Consider the following 15,743-nt stretch of genomic DNA (forward strand, 5'->3'; position numbering starts at 1 on the left):
GATGGGGAGTCGCAATACTCAACAATACCACCCTCTTTTCATTGGTACATTCTGTGGTAAGCCAATCCCTTGCATTTGAAGCTGCCATGGTGTCCCTCAAGCTTAGCACCTACTTGATAGAAATAGCAACAGTATATATTCAACCAGGCCCAAACAGTGATACCATTTGAAGATGTAATCCATTGGCTAGTGAATCACCTCCACGCCTCTGCTAAGCACATTGTTTGTTGTGGAGATTTCAATCTTCCACCTACTCTCGCACATCTTAGTAGGACACTCATTAGCAGTTTGGATTCACTGGGTATCAGCCTTCTCAACTGCCACCCCACGAGAGGACCAAATCTCTTAGATTTGGTATTCTCCTCAGCACCATGCGACCTCGAAGACAACCCTCACAATCTCTTTCAAGCCAATAACTGCCGACCGGGCTAGCCGAGTGGGTAAAGTACCTGCCCGGCAACCCAAAGGTCGCGGGTTCGATTCCCGCCTCGGGCTTGGATCAAAGTACTGCAAAAAACCTTGGGAGGTGCAATATGGCCACAGAAGCCGATGCGCCAACAACTACCAAATCAAAAAAAAAAAAAAAAAAAAAAAGCCAATAACGAACACATTGCCATACTCCTGCACTTATCTGCACCTAACTTCAATATTCAAGGCCCAAAAAAGAAATAACATCCCCCAAATTCATTGATCCACCACGATGTCTCGAAGCTGCATCCTCCATCCCTTGGGAAGCTCTCAACAATTTCGATCTCCAGTTGGCTGTGGACCTCATGACCAGGTGGATCCGGACCATTGCCAACTACGGAGCGACAACGACTGTCTGCTTCACTCCCTGTTCAAGAGCTTGGTGGACACCTCCACTGAACAAAACCTTCCAAGAAAAACAAAATCTGCATAAGAAATGGAAAGAGTCAGGCGCTATACAAGATCGGATTGCCTTCTCTAGAGCAAGGGCAGTGTTCAACCGCCAGAAATCATCTGCAATCAAAAAACATCTAAAAGTAACCATACAAAAAGGCAAACCATTTCATGACTCTTGGCACACAGGAATTCCTAAAACACTTGATCTTGAACTGTGGATGGACCACATTGCACGGTTCTCGAACAATGTGGGCCCGACATATCCAGGGGCAACTTACCTGTCAACAACATCCCAACGGATATGCTTGCCACTGTTAGCATCACCAGGAAGCAGCTTATAACTGCTATAAATGGATTGCCACCCACCGCAACCGCAGGCCCTGACCTTGTGCCACAATTCATGGTCAAGTGTCTGAGCACGTTTATCATCGATCCGTTAATCTCAATTTTTAACCGTGTCTTAACGCAGCACTACTTTCTTCCTCTCTGTAACAGATATGCTGTGCGGCCACATCCTAAATGCCAATCTGCATCCCTCATTAAACAGTTCAGGCCAATCTCTCGCTCTTCCAGCCTCTTGAAACTTATGGAGAAGGCATTACCTTCAACCATCACCAATCAAATCTTGCCTCAAAACCCCCCACAAATTCGCTATGCCATTCCCAGAAGATCCACAGTCACCAATTTAACATCCATAACCAGCACCATTCTCAGAGCACTAGAAGTTAAAGAAGAACTTGCCGTCACGTACGTCGACCTGGAAGCTGCCTTCGACTGAATCAGCATTCCCTCGCTCGTTTACCTCCTAGAAAATTACTTCCATATAAAAGGTGACATGTTGTGGTTTATCACAACCCTGTGCTATCAGACAGAATCATTGTTCTTACAGAGGATCAAGATATTATCTCAAGAAAAATCACTGCAGGAGTTCCCCAAGGCGGAGTCCTCTCCGGAGCATTATTTACTGCAGTCATTATTCCATTTGTTCAAGAGAAAGAAGACATAATCTGCTATGCTGACGATATTAATCTACACACCCAGATTAACCCGGGCGAACATATCTCAAAAATTAATGAAAACATCAATCGAAAGCTACACGACTTAGAATCCTATCTCCATCAATTTGGACTACTTATTAATCCTGCAAAATCAGCCCAAATTGTCTTTTTGTTGAAGCACCAACCCACTGAAGTCCAAACTTCTCTAGATGGCATTCTCCTTCCAGTGGTAAATACACATACGGACTTGGGAGTAGTTTTCGATTGCAAACTGACCTTCAAGCCCCACATTGACAAGCTCATAACAAAATTCTGCAAAATGCGGTGGATTACTAAACAACAACTACTTCACGTTAAGGATCTGGATATGACTCGGCGGTACATATACACCTCTGTATACTCCGTCGTGTTATACGCCTCAGAAATATGGGCACCTGCAGCCCCCACGAATATCAAGCGTGTGTACTCTTTGGATCGCATATAAACATCATCGTCCACCCCAGCAAAGAACAACTGCGATGGCAACCGCACTGAAATTTGCCCGACTGCCAAACCTTATAATGGAAAGATGCCTCACTCTAACTGCCAAAATGACAACTGGAATAATCTCGGAGCCAAACATATGGGAACTGTGTAGCTGGAGACTCCCTCAACCCGGACTGAGGTCAGCTCCAACACTTATAGCACAGTAACGTCGCAGTATAATAAATTTAAAAAGGGTGTCTCTATAATATTGTATATAATGTCAAAAATACTGTATAATATTTTTATGAATATATTGTGAATTATTTAACTGAAATATTATATTGTTGGCCCTGTGGGATGAACCCGAACTTCGATGTGGGCCCCGTCCTCAAGGCCTTGGCTGGTGGATAAATGTGAAGCCTCTGGCATTCATGCCGTGAAGGGTACATTGTATACATCCTTTTGTACACAATAAAGTTTATATATATATATATATATATAAAGGGTGATTCACTACTAGTGCCTTTAAATACCAATACTACTAGTACGACAAACTTGCAGTAGGTGTAGGGGACACAAAGACGAATCGGAATCACATAGCATTGCAGGGTCCGAAATGCCTTCGTCATGCGGTAGAGGACGTTGAACGGGAGGTCGCGTGAACAGCGATCCCGCTGGAATTCAGCATTTGCGAACCGTTTCTGTTGAAGAAACCAAGTAGCAAAAGTCCTCCGGAGTGGATAATCCGCAGGCTCCAATGATTGGACGCGTTGCAGATGGTATGAACTCATTTGGTTTGTTGACAGTATCCTCCATACAGTGGATTGGGAAATACCCAATCGTTGGCCTATCGCTCTAGGACTCGTACTCGGATTGCCTTCTGCAAGACGTAGGACATTCTCCTCATTGTCTGGCGGCCTCGTCGTTCGCTCTCGATTCATGGTACCTCTCGTGAAACAATCAGTCTCACGCAACCTTCTCATCATACGATTAAACTCGTATGATGAGGAGCACACCTGTGCGGGAAACGTTCCTAGTACAAGCGCAGAGTGGTGCCCCCGGTACAGTCCGCAGCTCCATACGCGAGGTCCATGTCGGCCAGTTCAACGTTTCAATACTCGTCCATCGTACTGCCTCGGGAACTGGTTCGCAAATGCTGACTTCCAGCGGGATCGTGTTCAACGTCCTCTACCGCATGATGAAGGCATTTCGGATCCTGCAATGCTATGTGATTCCGATTCGTCTTTGTGCCCCCTACAGCTCCTGCAAGTTTGTCGCACTGGTAGTGAATCACCCTGTGTGTATATATATGTGTGTATATATATATATATATATATATCAAATCACGTTACGATGGTGACTCCATCGTAACATGGTTTGATTGTACAGTGAACCAATTGTAAAGGGGGGGGGGGATAAGTTGTTTTTTAACTATTTACGCGAAACTTCGGATTATTGGGGCAGCCGCTTAATCGGGCCAAAAAGCACTAGTCCCGATGTGTCCCAAATAACCGGAATGGACTGAAACGGCACCGGGGAAGCCTGATGATGTCCGGAGTTTACAAAAATAGGTAACAACAGTCTTCTCCACTGGGGAAGCGTTGCCTATTCGAGGAGTTTGAGTTTGAGTGGTGTGAGTTGAATGAGTTACTGTCCCTTTCATTCTTTTACACCGTTTCTTTTCCTCTTCCACTCCTACTATTACTTTTCCTCTACCTTTTTGCTTTTCTAAGTCTAATAGGGACAAGTGGATAGTCGAGTTATTATCCCACACGTATACAAAATAGCCCTGAAACGGTGCCGTCTGGGTGGTGGTACCTATCTGAGAATAAGTAACATTAGTCTTCTCCTTAGGTGAATGTGGACATGTGTTTTTGTAAAGGGCGGCTCCTAGAACGCGAGTTCAACTCCGCCTCGTATCTCTGTGAAGAACAGTATCACTACAAATGGGCCAGATATGTGTGACGTCGGTTTGTGTGTATTGTGTGTGTGTGTTCTGTTGTTCTGTTCTGACCTCTTGGCTACCCAGAAGCATCAATCACCTGGATAGATGATTCTGGGTACTCGTCCACACCACGGGAAGGTGGGCCAGTCCCAATGGAGCACGTACTGTCTCGATACGAGACTCTGAACCACCTGATGTTGCCAAAAGGTGGGCCAGATTTCTCTGGGGGCCCACTCCAGAGAGGGGAAAAAAATAAATAAATAAAATAAAAATTAAATAAACTAAAAACAGAAACAAAATGTATTTCCCGTGGTGCAAAAAAAAAAAAAAAAAACAAAAAAAAAAAATAATAATAAATAAATAAAAAAAAATAAATAAAAAAAAAAAAAAATAATAATAAAAAAAAAAATAAAAAATAAATAAAAATAAATAAATAAATAAAATAAAAAAAAATAATAATAATAATAAATAAAAAAAAAATAAATAAATAAAATAAATTCCCTGTGAAGAAAAAAAAAAAAAAAAAAAAAAAGGGAGAGCTGTCTGGCACCAATGATAGTTCACATCCCAGTTGTCAGAACAGAACACGAGTAAAAAAAAAAAAAAATATGAAGCTAAGTAAATGAAAAAAAATAAATAATAAAATAATAATAAAATAAATAAAAAAAAAAAAATAAATAAATAAATAAATAATAATAATTACAGAATAATTAATTTTAATCCCACAGTGAAGAGGAAGATGTAAGTAGGGGTGCCAGCAGAGAGAGAGAGAGTAAGAGGGGAAAAAAAAAAAAAAAAAATGTGCGAGTGGTTAACTATCCTGCACAGAGGGAGAAAGAAGAAAAGGTGAGCCAAGGCTGCTCCTAGTTCCAGGGCAGGACCCGGAAACAGTGCAGAACGCAGGTTTGAGGAAAAATAAAAAAGAATAAATAAAAATAATAATAAAATAAAAATAAATAAAAAATAAAAATAATTAAGGAATAAATAAATAATTTTAATCCCACACCCTGGCTACAGTGAAGAGAAAGATGTAAATCGGGTGCCAGCAGAGAGAGAATGAAAAAAAAAAAAAAAAAAAATGAATGGGAGAGTGGTTATCTATCCTGCACATAGTGGGAAAGAAGAAAAGGTGAGCCAAAGCTGCTCCTAGTTCCAGGGAAGGACCCAGAAACAATGCAGAACGGAGGTTAGGAAAAAAAAAAAAAAAAAAAATAGTCAGTAGAAGGGGTGACTTTCAGTTGGCAGTGGAATTGTTAATGATCGGCATTTCCACGTCGGTGACTGACGATCAGTGTCCTCCTCCAGGCAAATACCTCAGCTGCAAAGGTCTGGAAGGCTTCGAGGTTGTTTTGGGTACATATCAGTTGATGCAGATCTGCTGGTGGGAAGTCCTGGATCTTATTCTGGAGACGGTTTCTGATATCGTTGTAATGTACACACTCTAGAAGCAAGTGTTTCCAACTTTCACTTTGTCCACAAAAGCAGTAGGGAGTGTCGATGAGTCCCAGTGTATGCAGTTTCTCATTTAGAGAACCGTGTCCGGTAATGAGAAAGGAAGATTCGAGGCTGAGGGAGAACCATCGGGCGTTATTTTTAGTGGTTGCAAAGGTTACCTCCGGAAGAAAACTCCGAGTTACAACCCCTACAGTAGAAGAATCCCATCTGGTCTGCCATACATTGAAGAGTTTATTGAGACATCGAGATTTCTCCTGCTTTATATCCGTAGTTAGTGAGAGTTCTATATCCAGGATCGTTGCCGGAATACCTTTTTTAATTCGATAGCAGAGCCCCTTGTAGATTGTGTAAAGGTCGAGAGGGAGGGTGCCTGCTATAACTTGGAGAGCTGCTGTAGAGACTGTACGGCAGATTCGATGGGTCGCCAGTAACATAGCTCTTTGTATAGAGTTTAGCTTTTCTTTCATCTTAATGATGGGAACTCTGTGAAACCAGACCCCGGCAGCATAGGTTACTATTGGGAGAAAGACAGCTTTATAATAAAGAAGAAGGGTTCGTTTTGATAGTCCCCACTCACTTCTTGAGATCCGTATAATTGCGGCGGAGAACTTTTTGGTCTTGGAACTCAGATGCTGTAGATGGGGGAAGAAAGACAGGCGGTTGTCTATTACTACTCCCAGGACTTTTGTCTGTTCTACGAAGGTTAGCTGGGTTCCGTTGATTTTGACCTGGGGAGGCCTTCGTAAGTCGAGTCGGTTTTTAAACACCATCATCTTAGTTTTGGCAGGGTTGATTTGCAATTTATTGATTGTTGTCCAGGTAGAGAGATGGTTGAGTACTCGCTGTGCTGTGGATTCGAGGGCTGCTCTGGAATGACCAGCGACCACGATGGTGAGGTCGTCGGCGAATGCTATGATTTTCGTTTTTTCAAAATTGTTACTGAGCCAGCTCTGGAGCACCATATTCCACACCAAGGGCCCCAGGACAGAGCCCTGGGGACACCCACGGTGGATGGGTTTAAGGACTTGGCGATATTTTGATTTAACTACTATTGTACGTTGTGAGAAGTAGCTTCTGAACAGCCAGTAAAGATTGTTTGGACATTCTGCTGTGCGAAGACGTTCCAGTGCACTTTCCCACCATACATTATCGAAGGCCCCCTCGAAGTCAATAAACAGAGCGAGTTCATACTTGGATTGCGACGTTTCCAGATGCAGGATCAAATCAGAGAGGGCATCTTCACATGATCTGCCCTGGGTGAATCCATATTGGGCTGGTGAAATCATACCTTTGGAGAGAAAGAGATTCGTGATTCGGATGGCCATTAGTCTTTCCAAGGTCTTGCCCAGGTTTGCCAGCAGGGCAATTGGTCTGTATGAACGAGGGTTTGTTATTGGTTTATTTGGTTTTGGTATTAGGCGGAGAAGTGCAACCTTCCAGGGCTGGGGGAACTTTGATTTTTGGAGGCATTTATTGTACAATAATAGAAGATGTTCTGGCTTTAATTTGTGAAATCTAATGATGAAGGCATATTCAATTAAATCCAGTCCCGGGCACTTTTTCGTATTTACTTTTTTGAGGACCTGATTCAATTCCAGACCGGTGAAGGGTTCAGCTTGGGTCTGTGTTATATATTCGGCATTCTTCTTCCGGATACTTTTGTGTTCCGGCAAGTCATTCTGAGGGTTGTCGTCTGGGAAGAGCTTATTTATGATGGCACTGACAGAGTCAGTCCAGTTGGTGGTTTCATTTTGATCAGCCTGGACAGTGCCAGAGATATCTGTTGTGAAGGTTTTTCCCCGTGTGATTTTATACAGTAACCCCCAGGGGTTTGAATTTCCAGATTCTAGGACGAATGTAGCCCAGGTTTCTCGTTTTCTAGTTGCTATTGCCTTGGTGTATGTATTCTTTTTATTCAAGTATTCCCTGTGTAGCCTTTCGACGTCTGCTGCTGGCCAGTTTCGTCGGTTCTGATACTGCTTTCGTGCGCGGTGGACTTCCCTCCTTAGTGTCATAAGTTCCGTGTTCCACCATGCACAAGGTCTGTTGCATGGAACTTTCTTCCTTGTTGCTCTATACGAAGCTCTGGTAATTGCTGTTTGTATTACTTCACTGTATTCTTCTGGTGTTGCTTCTTCATATTGGAGAGGGTCATGTGTTGGAAAGTCTCTATTGATGGAGAAGTCGAAGGCATCCCAGTCGACTGTTCTTAGGGAAAACCTTACTAATTCTGTCACTCTTTCCTTAGTAGTTGTCGGCAGGCGCCTGGTCCCAATGTGAAAATAGATGACCCGATGGTCACTTATCGTCCAGTCCGGTATTGTGACCCAATCCCAGACGCATGTCCGTAAGTCATTGGTGGTTAGTGTGACATCAATATTAGATTGTCCAGTGGTGCTACAATATGTCGGAAGATTGTTGGGTAGGTTATGGATGGTTAAATTTCTGTTCAGAATTAATTCCTCTAGAAGTCGCCCACGTGCATCCAAGGAAGTTGAGAACCACAATGGGGATTTGGCATTAACGTCTGCTGTTATTAGTATACTGTTAGAGTTAAGAAGGTCAATGGCAAACTCAATATATCTTAGGAAGTCATCTATATCCCTGGAAGGTGGACAGTAGAGGGAGATGATATATAGTGTGATTGAGAAGAACCTAACCTGGATGCAAGTAGCAAACTTTGTGCAGAGTCCGTGAATTATAAGGACATCAATTTGCTTATTGAGTACAACTATGCAGGTCTTAGGGTCAGTGCTAGCTGGCTGTATGAGTCTTGTCTGCATTGAATAGCCCACTATTTTGTGTGTGTTTTCTGCTGGGACTTTGATGGTGTATGGCTCCTGTATTGCAATTATGTCAATTTGGTGAGTCTCGGCTGCCTGTCTTATTTCATCCGCAACTGTGCGGGAATGGTGAGCGTTTATCTGCATGATGCGTAATTTAATTTGGCTGGAGTTCTGACTATTACTGGCTGCTGAGGATGATGCTGCCGGGGCAGGTCTGGTAAGCTGTTGTTGAGAAATTAGGTTCTTATCCATTAGTGGTCCTTTGCCGTGCAGTTTCTAGAGCTCGTTGATACTCTGGGCAATTTACCTCTCTGACTGAGTGTTGATGGTCTTTCTTTCTCCGTTTGCAGTTGATGCAGCTTGGAAGTTCGTCTCGGTATGGACATTCAGCATGAACGTGTCCGCTTCGGGCACAGTGTCCGCACGTTGGAGAAGTGTGGGTGCAGTGGACAGAAGTGTGCCCATAGCCCAGGCAAAGGAAGCACTTGGTTACCACAGTGAATGGCCTGAACTTGTGGGAACTATAGCCCAGAAAAATTCTGTTGAGCGATATAACTTTTTTGTAAAGATAGGGATCTAGTGTTATGACTCTATGGGCAGTAGAGCTGCCTTTCGCACTTGTGGAGAATCTGAATGTTACTCCTTTCTTTATTTCATCCAAGGTGACTCCATAGTCCACCAGGTTTTTGTGGTACATGTCTTCTGCCAACTCGTCGTTGGTCATTGAATTGGGGATAGTATAGATGATCACTGATGGGTTACTCATCTTTGGAGGACCAGCTGTAACCCCAGCAGTTTGAAATGAACTCGCTGTAGAGATGTTTTCCAGGTCCTGTTTTGAGGCAGTTTCAATAATAACTCCTCTGTTTCTTACAGGGCGCAGTGACTTGACTTTGATTGATTTAAATTCATTCTTCAGGGTGTTTTGAACAAGGTCCTTTACCGCGCTACTTGTTTTTAACTCAGAATCTTCAGTGGCTCTCAGTAGTAGGACATGTTGTGGGCTCTGCATTTCTGATCTATTTATCCGTAGGTTGGAGGTTGGTTCTGGTCTGGTTCCGGAGGGCTGTGTTTTCACTGCAGCAACATAGGTGCGTGCCAGCGGAATTTCCAAAGGAGGGCTCATGTCTTGTTCAGAATTCTCTGAGAGATTTGGTGAGAACTTGGAGACTGTATCAACCACTTTTTCTAATAGCTGGATTTTGGACTTGAGTTCAGCATTAACTGCTTTTAGTTTCTCATTGTCTATTAGGAGAGCTGTGGAGATAGTCTCCAAATTATTCCAAAGCTCTTGTACCGTATTGCTAGCTGAATTTGTAATCCTATTGGAGTCTTGGTTTAGGAACGCAACCAGTTTTTTGTGTAGCATTGCTACTACCTGATGCAGGGATAGAGATGAAGTATTATCAGTGTTGACAGTCAGAGTTGGGACTAATGTAGATGGAATTGCCAGCTTGCTGGAGGTTTGAATTCCAGCCGCTATAGTTTGATCAAGGGCCGATTGTGTCAGAGCAGCCGCAGTTAGAGTAGCAGGAGTGGCTGCAGCTGAATAGCTTTGTTGGGCAGTAGAGGCTGTATTGCTAGTTACTGCAGGAACCGGGGTAGCATCGCTTGCTAAGAGTAATGCGGAAGCTGCTTTTGGGGTTGGCAATATCGGTTGAACTGCAGCAAGTTGGAAGGCTGCTGGAGATGCAGAAGAAGCCTTAGTGGCCAGTTTCAGAAGTGGTGGTGAGGCTTGTGGATGAGAAGAATCTGAAGCTGGATTTTTAGTAGTTGAATTGGCAACTGGTGTCAACATGCTAAATTCTAATTTTGATGACATCAGCGGGTCTGGGTCGGAATCTGGGGGCTCGGCACAAGGAGACTTACTGTTATCATCAAGGGGAAGCAGAGGGGGAGAGCGAGGCTCCCGGTACTTGGATTTCTTTTTAGTTTTCTTTTTCTTCTTCCTGGAAGCAGTTGTTACTGGCGCCCTAGGGAGGAGGGGGCCCGAAGCCTCAGCCCCATCTCCCGCATCCTGAGGAACATCCTCTGGAGCTGAGGAGCTGGACTCTTTTCGAGAACTCATAGGTTGTGTTTGTTCTGGTTTGGATGAAAATCCGATAAGGTAGCGCAGCCTACCAATTTTAGTATCGGTTTCCAGATAATTTATTTTAGGCTAAAGATTTACTTCTGGTATTTATTAGTTCCAATTACTTTCAGAAGGGGGCGTCATAATCTACCATAGTTAATTCAGTATTCTGTTAGAAGACACGTCACTGTAATACGAGTTCAGTGGAGTATGACGTCATGTACAAACTAGCACTAATTAGCACCCGATTAAAGATCAAAAATCATTATTAATAGATGCCAATACTACAATATTAATAAAAATCAACTATTAATTCCATATCGTGATATCATCATTAGATTGGGTTCAGTTTGATTACTAAAATAATTTACTCAACGCTACTTCAACCTCCGAACTGTCACTCCTTAGGTGAAGCGTTATTTATTCGAAGTAGTGCAATATCATGGCAACTCGTTCCAAAGGTATTCACAATATGAGATATAACTTAAAACGATGCCGCCTTATAAATATTTTGTTTATTCAGAAATGGCTGTGTATTAATGATGCTATTGCACTTAATATATACATAGTCTAAATTCGCTCGCAGCTTGAGGCTTTAGGCCCTAAATGCATCTTAGATGGATTTACAGTAATACCCAAAAACGTTATTTCACCTCCCTTACGTAAATAATAACAGAATGATCTATATACAAGAAATACATCCAAAGGCATCACTCCAGCTAAAACTTGCAATGCATTGGTCGACACCGTCTTTCATACCCGTAACATAGTTAGTAACATAACTCTCTCTGTAGAGAGAATAATTCCTGCTTAAATGTTACCCGAGCGGTTCTTGCATACCAAATAGAGGCAGCATAAGTAACTATTGGTATAAAAATAGCATTATAATAGAAATGCATAACCTTACCTAAACCGCAATCGTTTCTAGTTAATCTAATAATGGAAGCGGTACAGTTTGTAACCTTGGAACTCAGGTAATCTGAATGCGGTGTAAATTGAAATTTATCATCAAGAATTACTCCTAGGTATTTAACTTGAGAAACTAAAGGAATCTGTTTACCATTTATTTTTAATCTGGGTGGTCTATTGTAATCCAGCTTTCCTTTTAATAACATCATAACTTCATAACTGTTTTATTGGAAGAGATCTTTAATTTGTTTAATTCAGCCCACTTGATTAAATCCGGGGTAATCATATCTAACCTACTTTCCAAAACTGCCCTTGACTTGCCAGTCATGCATAAAGCCAAATCATCTGCATAAGCCACCTTGTAGCGGTGAGCTGTGGCTCTACTCAACCACTGGTTTATAACAAGATCCCACAATATGGGATCTAAAACAGAACTCTGTGGGCAACCACGATTAATATCTCTTTCACACCTTAAATGTTGAGATTTAACTATCTATTTTAAAGTAAATGGTTTCAGCCAACCGGAGAGCAACAGTGGCATAAATCACCGCGACTTCAACGAGGGAGGTGCCAGAAACGTCTCCATCAAGACCATCAGGGGATCATTAGCCACAATTGGGAGGCGCCAACCCACCAGAGTCCCATTACTAACACCACGACACAGGATTCTACACATCAACTGGGCGAAAGAACATCGGCACTGGACCTTGGATTATTGGAGACGGATCTCCTGGTTCGATGAGTCCCGTTTCCAGTTATTTCGAGCTGACGGGAGAGTGTGTATCTGTCGGAAACCGCACGAAGCTATGCATCCGTCATATCAACAAGGAACTGTTCAGGCAGGTGAACGGTCGGTAATGGTCTGGCACGTGTTCAACTGGCACACGTTGGGAGCTCTGGTACATCTAGACTCATCTCTGAACGGTCCAGATTACGTGTTCATCCTTGCAGACAATCCGCATCCCTTCATGGTTATCGTGCACCCAAAGGGCAATGGACTCTTCCAGCAGGACATACGCCTCTCCACACAGCCGTGGTGACTAGAACATGGTTCAAAGAGCATTCCACACATTTTACTACCATGGATTGGCATTCCCTTTCACCAGACATGAACCCTGTGGAGCATCTTAGGGATGGTGTGGAAAGGTCCATTCGAGCTTTCTATCCTCCACCCAGGAATGCGACGGAATTACGAACAGCGGTGAAGCAGCACGGATGGAAATTCCTGTCAATATGAACGAGGACGATGTAAATTAGCAATTTGTATATAAGCATAATTTGAAAAGCTGTTGAATAGGGAAAACAGTGTTACTATTGTATCCTTGATATTCAGATTACACTGAAAGGGTAGAATTCATGGGATACTTGGTTCCTGGGCAACGCGACGCTTTTACCACTACCGCTTGGCAGGTATATAGATACACTGCATTAACGTAGACGATTGGACTTAACGCCTCGCCGTGACTGCCCTTATCCGTGCGAAAGGTGGGCCTACTCGTAACTAGGTAGACATCCCATGGTTTCTGTCCACTCAGTGTATTCGTGTATCTTTAACATAAATATTAAGAGACATGAAACTGATAATTCAGTAATACAGTATTGTTACGAATGCTGGGATAAGACCCTTAAAATTTAAGCCTGACGTAGCCGAGTGGTCAGGAACGGGAGAGCATAGCACGCGTTCCTTGAGTAGACATGGGTTCAAGCCCGTGATTACTAAATACGATAAATATTTGTATTGACGATTTATTGTAAACTCTACCGACTTGGTTGTCGTGCCTGAGTATAAACAGAAATTTTTTTTTTTTAAAGATAGGATTGGAGTATACCACGCCACGTTGCACTCTTTCGCACAATATGCAAAGCAGCACTTGTTTTTTGAAGATATACAAGGAAGAGGTAGTTGACATCAAAATGCCACGATGTAATGAGCTTGTGGAATGGTTATTAGGATTAGTAATAGCCACGTAGTGCAAGGTAGCCATAGGCTTTTTCTGCACCGGCTAAAAAAGAAAAATACAAATTTATGCCTTTTCCTCCTCACCTAGGAAACTATCCACTTGATCTTTGAATTTCTTCAAACTGTCAGCTTTAACAACATGCAAAGGCAACTTGTTCCAGTAATCAACAATTCGCTGGATAAAAGACATCTTTCTACAATATAGTCTAAACCCCTTCTTCCCCTGTAATTTGAATTTATGGCCCCCTAGTTTTGGAATTCTTTATAACATTGAAAATTTCACCTTCATTCATTTTACTAATCCTTCTCAGACCCTTATAAAACTCACTCAGGATCCCTCAAAGGTGCCCGGTGTCAAGCTCTGTAGCCCACATATTGAATTTTTCCTCCTACAGTCACTCTTTTGCCAGTCTCACTATGTGAGTCGTCCGTCTGTGGGCCCTTTAAAGAAGCTCATTGTGTTATTTTTCAGATGAGGTCTCCATACTTGAACACAGTATTTCAAATGCGGTCTTACAATTGCTTATAGTGGGACTGTGATCTTCCTATCTCTATAGGATATGTTTTCATAAATCATCGATAAGACGCTATGGAATTTCCTGGCCGCCTGTTTACATTGCTTAGAAAACTTCATATCTGCCCGTATTGTAACTCCAGATATATTTTATTCCTCTGCTGTTTTTAATTCAACTCCACTAAGTGTATAATTTATTTTGGGCATGCTATTCTCCAAGTGTTAATACCTTGCATTTTGCTGCATTAAATCATAGCTGCCACTTTTTTAACCATTCCTGTAAACTGTTCAAGTCATCCTGAAAGAGCTCTGCGTGGCACTGATCATTAACGACTCTTCCAATCTTTACGTGCCCTGCAAATTTTGACATCATGGCCTCTATACCTTTTTTGATCTTGTTTATGAAAACCAGAAACCATAATGGTCCAAGAACTGATCCTTGGGAGATCCCGGTTCTGACTTTACACCAATCTGAAGAGTACTCAATAATTACAACCCTCTGCCTTCTGCCCTACAGCCACCCTGCAATCCTTCTTATAATCTTTCCACTAATCCCAGTATGTTCCAGATTATACAGTAACCTCTCATAAGGGATTGAGTCAAATGTCTTGCTAAAATCGAAATTGTTCCTACATCTAGATCATGAGTAGCAGTGTCAAAATAGCTATTAGTTTTATTAAACATGATTTTACCTTAGCAAAATCACGTTGTCTGTCCTTTAAAATGCCATTTCTATCTAAATGTCCCTGGATTGCACTCTTAATCATTGCCTCTAAGATTTTCACTACCACTGAAGTCAGTTCAACAGGTCTGTAGTTACTGATTCGCAGGCGAGGGTAGCATGTTTTATCTCCTGGAAACTCGGGTATTTCGTCCAGCAAACAAAAATCGACCTCACAACACACGCAATTTACAGACAGTATACACGGAGCAATATGGCCTTAGTCGCTGATGCTGCTAAACCTTACAACAATAACAACAGTTACCGACTGCACTCTTAGAACTGCCTTTAACATTGACGATACTTTTGGCACTTAACCAAACCAAAGGAATCTTTCCGAGTTCAATGTTGCCTTTATAATTAACTGCAGTGGTTTAATACATTCTTTAAGACTTATTGGCTACTATAGAGTAAGATTAGAGATTTAAATGTTCATTCAGTTGTCTCGTTTTCATGTCCAGTTTCAGCCGTTCAGAGAATTGACCAGGGGAAGCCCACATGGATCTCTGATATGGAAATTAGTTTTGGAGGATTGCTTGCATAACGACTTCGAGCATACAGCGGAGGTGGCTTACGCTGATGACTTAGGACATAGAAAGGAATTTACGGATGCAACGAGAAACCAAGTCATAACACATTTTTCGTTAGCTTAGTAATTAATGGAGGTTACAGAAATAAACTACTACTATTATTATTATTCTTAGCCATATGGTGCAAGGAAGCCTGAGGCTTATGCTGTACCAGGCAAAAAAAAAAAAAAAAAAAAAAAAAAAATTCTGAATTACCCAGAGAGAGAGAAGTCGAAGGGAATCACCAAGAAAGAGAAGAATGATGATATCCAAATCAGAACCCTGGGTGTGCTAAGCCCATACTCACCAGATGTAAGCCCCTCGTTGCTACTGTCAGGAACGAAAACAAGAACAATGGTTTGTATGAGCCATTTATCAAGTGGAAGATCCACATGAATGGGTTAAGCCTATATTCGGCAAGGCATTTAAAATATCTGATTATATGTATGTGTAAAGGTAAGAAAATTTATTGGGATGATTACTCAA

This window comes from Mastigoproctus giganteus, chromosome 14, assembly GCF_048544385.1.
Source record: "Mastigoproctus giganteus isolate SK-2022 chromosome 14, ASM4854438v1, whole genome shotgun sequence".
NCBI classification, from domain to species: Eukaryota; Metazoa; Arthropoda; class Arachnida; order Uropygi; family Thelyphonidae; genus Mastigoproctus; species Mastigoproctus giganteus.